This window comes from Pinus tabuliformis, chromosome 1_2 (assembly GCF_031772625.1).
Source record: "Pinus tabuliformis cultivar Carrire ecotype Pingquan chromosome 1_2, CPIR1, whole genome shotgun sequence".
Lineage (NCBI taxonomy): Eukaryota > Viridiplantae > Streptophyta > Pinopsida > Pinales > Pinaceae > Pinus > Pinus tabuliformis.
In genome coordinates this window covers 1,343,165,139-1,343,170,237 of record NC_142298.1, presented here as the reverse complement: position 1 = coordinate 1,343,170,237, position 5,099 = coordinate 1,343,165,139, and positions in this window count along the sequence as shown.

The following is a 5,099-nucleotide window of genomic DNA, read 5'->3' as shown; positions in this document are numbered from 1 at the left end:
GCAGCGGAAATAATACTTCATTTCATTAATGTAAAATACTGAAATATGCTTACAAACAGAAATGGAAATAAACCAGCTAGGGCGGTGGTAGCTTATCTTTGAGAAGAGATGTGGCAGCTACATGCCTCTGAACTCTGTTACAATGAGGCCTGAAGGCCTATTTATTGTTGATAAACAATGGAAAACCCAAAACATCCAAAAACCTAACCCTAGAAGATGAAACGCCAAATTGTGGGCCCCGTTTTGGGTAAATTAGGCATCAACTTCTTGAGGTCGTAACTTTGGCACCCGATCTCTATTTGATGCGTACAATAGCTCATTAGAAATATCTATCCGAGAAATATAACTTTGGGAAGAGGAACATCGGTCCATGGCCCCATGTTTCTCCCAAAAAATGTCGTTTAGGGCCTCAAAACTTCTCTGGAAGTTCAGGACCCGAAAAACTGCTAAAAATAGTAAACTGTGCTACAATTAAGGAAACTGAAAAACTGAAAGAGACAGTTGTGGGGGTCCAAGTGGGATAAGTGGGTGGCCACCAACATCCACTTGGATCATTCCTTCCCCCTTAGGACGCAATGGTCCCCATTGCGTTGAGTTCCTACCTGAGATGAGGAAGCTTCTACTGAGTTGGGTCCCTGGTGAGTTGTTCTACAACCTCTGGCGTGTCCAGTAATGGTGGGAAGCATGGTCGAGGGTGGTCCACATTGAGCACTCGGTGCAAGCGAAGGAATGGGGGAATGTTGTGATCCAAAGAATTATCCCCCACAACCTTGGTACTGGTTTAAGGACCATGCCGGAGTGGTCTGAGCTTCTGATGGGTTCTGGTAAGACGTTCTTTTTGCCGATGCAACCAAAATTTTTCACCCACCTGAAACTTGTGTGGTACCCCTGTGGGTGAGGAGAAGTTGTTCTTGTGTTCTCTCATGAACGTATCTATTATAAACATATTTGGGCACTACAGCCCCAATCACATATGTCCATAAACCAAGGGCTTATAAACCCCTAAAAGTGTTGTTTCATACCCTAAAGGAACAAGGTCAGCTGATTACATCATCTCCCATAAGTTCTCCATGAAAAACTACTTAGAACTGGTCAAAATTGGACCATACAGACTGCTCCATGCATAAGGTGTGATGCATCCCACCTATTACACACAGGGGGTGCGATGCATATTGGAAAGCCTTCTGTAGGGTGTGATGAGCGAGAGAAGACAAATGACAGAAGCAATTTTCTAGGTGGCAACCCAGAGAATCTTCTAGAAACTGCTCATATGACACTTGCCTCTCTGAATTCACCCAGGGATGAGTAAGAGGTTTGAAATCTCCAAGTGGAACCAAGAACTATCAGTGAAATGACACTAATCAAAATCCCAGAAGCTGACTCACTCTCTTGTAAACATCTATATATGGATCCCTCATCCTAGAGATCCAGAGGTTGGAATTTTGTAATTTGCAAGGAAGTCCTATTGGTTTCTCTTTGAAGACATTGTTGGGTGACCTTGCTTTGTATGAGGTGAAAAGGGCTTTCATGCTGGGAGGATGATGCTGGATCAGACAGCCTGGTTGTAATCCTCTCTTCTACTACTTCTATTAATAAAGCTATTTGAGTTTTCCTCCATATGCTTGTATATCTCCGAATCTTGTATTTTTATATACATTTATATGGTTAATGTACATCTGATCCTACATTATTTATGGTTATAGATCTCTATGCTTTGATGGTATTTTGCTACCTTGACTCTATAGGTGATCTTTGAAGTGGGACAAGTGAGAAAGGAGTGGCGAAAGCTATATCAAGGGAGAGGGGGAATGAGTAAGGAGACTAGTGAAAGACTTAGGTTTGTACTCTTTGCTTCTCTCTCATCTATCTCTCATAAAGGAAAAAACAAGTAACTTTAGTTTGTTTGTTTCTAAGATAGCTACTTGTCTTAGTGGGACTAGCAACTCTGAATGGACACTAGTTTCCCCGATAAAAAAATGGTGACTTCGCTGGGGAGTGAATAGTTTGTTTGTTTTGTTACTATTGTTTGCTTTGTAAACCACAGACGGATCCTGAAGTTAAGCCAGCTAGCCTTTGAACTGCTTTTGCTATGCAACTGCAAAGTAGATCAACGCTACTTCAGTCAATATCCGGGTTGGTTTATGAACTGAACATCTAGCTTGCAAAAATCCTAAGTGCCCTAGTGGTAGCTCAAATAACCTCATTAGATTAGCCCCTATACTTTGTGTTTACTAACAATCATTAGCTCAGCCTAAATCCCTGAACTTAGTTGCAAACTGTGAGTGAAAACCAAGCACAGTCTCATCCCTAGACCATTGCACTATCTCTTCTTGGCAACCTGGATGCATCGCACCTCCCATGTGTTGCAGGTGGGATGCATCCATGTTTCCCTGTGTTACAGGTGCGATGATTGACTAATACTGTTTCTGCCTCCAGGTTTTGGTTTTTTCTTCATTGTCTTTAGCTTTATTCAGTAGTTTTGCTGTCTATGATCAGTATATCTCTATTGAAACCATATTCCTTTGCATTATTCAGCCTCCATCAGAAGGAATTGTGAATGTTTTTTTATGTATTTTTCATCATTTACAGTTCTCCTTTGTAAATAGTAGCTTAATCGAACTGTCTTCTTTTGATTTGAAAGTGTCGCAAGTGTCGTTTTCAGTCAAGAAAAAGAGTGTCACAAAGCATTCCTCTTTTAGATAGTCGATTACACTTTTGCCATTGTATTTGATTTGAATCATTAGTATTTCAAGTGTCGAAAGCAATTTTAAATTCGAAATCACAAAGTGTCGTCTTGGCTTTACTTTCATTTTTTTTGAAAAGAAAATTGTTAGTACTGTCGCTTTGAAAGAAGACAATTCAGATCTATACTTTGTTTTCTTTTTACCATTCTCACATTAAGGAAACTAAAAAACAATACATGCATGTGCACTTGCATTAATACTGCATGCTGAAGTTGTTTTAGGAAAAGTGCATCTAGTGTGTGCTCTCTGCTTTATGTTGAAATAATTTCATTTATCTTTCCTTAGTAGCTAGGATTTTCATTGCAAAAAGAAAGTAAATGACTGTTTATCATCTTAGATTGCATATTTAGGAACCGTATATATACATCACGTGGTGAACCTTAAAGGAAAACTTCTTAAGAAAGATCAATTGTAAAATAAACTCCAATGAACATAAAAACACTTTGGAACCTAACGCACAACATTTAAAAATCTAGGCTAGAACGTATTCCGGCGTCGTAAAGCCTGGTAACTATCGCTTTCATCGTAGGTTCGGTGATTCCTCCTCTTTGAGACAACAAGTGCCAGTACGGACTTGTGTTGCCACGTATCGTCGAGTATATATTGGGAGACCACAATAGGCTACATCCTTTATCCTTAGGAAGCCGTGTCTGTCGCCCTATCAATCGCAATGCACTAAACACAACATTCGGGAAGATTGACTGCCGTACCGTAAAAAGTATTCTGCAGTTTTGCAATTGCTTTGGTAATCCCTCTGTCTAGATTTCCAAATTAGTCACTTTCGTTCCTTTTCAGACTCCCTAAAAGAAAAGGTCCATCTGAGCACTTGTCACTTCAGGCTCATTAAAAATCGAAGGCAACTCGAACCATCTTTAGCTTTTCCTCAATTCTTCAAAATTGAAAAAGAAAGTTGTGTCAAAGCCTCATAAAATTTATTTTAATCGGAATAACGTCATTGTTCCCTCGTTGGTCTTTAGGTTGAGAAATGGAGTCTACCAATCAAGCGGTCCGAGTCCCTTCTCTTCTTGGGGAGATGTTGGTGCTCCACATATGGCTACGTTGTCCCTTCCAGGACTCAAATTGACTTGCCAATCTGGCTTTTCTCGACCTTTGTCGTTTAAAACACCGCAATTCCTCAAAAATCCAACCAGCAACCAGATGAAGTTGCTCCCCAACCTTCCACTACGTTTGTTTCTCCCTCTCCTTCTTCCTCTTCACTTGGTGAAGCTAGCAATGCTAAAAACCAAGTAACTGAGAAGAAGAAGAAAGGGAAGGAGAAGAAGAAGAAGAATCCAATAGCAAAAGGGGGCAACACACATCATCTGGCAAAAATCCACACACTGCACATTCCAAACCTAAATCTCCATGTGTCATTTGCAAGGGAGACCACTATCATCGAGATTGTCCCGAAATCCCACGGATCTTGAAGGACTGGTCTCCCCACTTGCACAATCCGGTGTCTCCAACTGCTAACGATCATGTTGAGAGCACATCGTCAACTAGTGAAAATGAAGTCAATGGACAAAAAGGAAGATCCAAATTTCGTTGTATACTGTGTGAACGCGATCATGCCCTCCACTGTTGTCCCTTCCTAGACGAAGCTAAAAGAGTCTTGGATAATCGTCCTGCGTCACTGCAACGACTTCCACCTGGATACAGGAAACTCTTGCCGAGTCCATCGCTAGTTGAAAAACTGAATGACACACAAATTTTGTCAGTTGAAGCACCTATCGTTGAAGATAAACCCTATGAGTCCACATCGAACCAAATTCAATAGTTTGAGACAGTAGTCGACCCAATCTTGTCTTTAGAGGGTCCAGTTTTAGATGATACTGTCACCAAAGAAAATGAGAACGACACCATTCAAATTCTCTTCGTAAACATAGACTCCGATGAACATGGGGGAAATATACCCATTCCTTTACTGCAGGAAGGAAGTTCGTCAGAATTTTATCCTGCTGTTTATTCGGTCCCAACTCCAAGCAATCTAGTCGTTTCCTTCGATTGGAATCTACTAGGCAGACCCCGCCTACCATCTAATGTACCATTCTGAATCATAGTACAAGATTACAGAATGATCATGGTTGGTACTATTATATATGAAGGGGATTTTGTGAGTATCCTTTCCTCAACTACTTGGAAAGTGCTTGGTTTGCCATCGCTTCTGCTTGAGACTCGAAATCTGACAGGCTTCAACAAAGGAACCAGTCGACCGTTAGGGATCCTTCCAAATTTACCTATAACTTTGAGAAGGAAAACTGTTCATCTAAACATGATGGTAGTCCATGGACCTCTAGATTAAAATCTACGCCTTGGGTGTGACTACATTTATAGCATGGGAGCTATCGTTTCCTC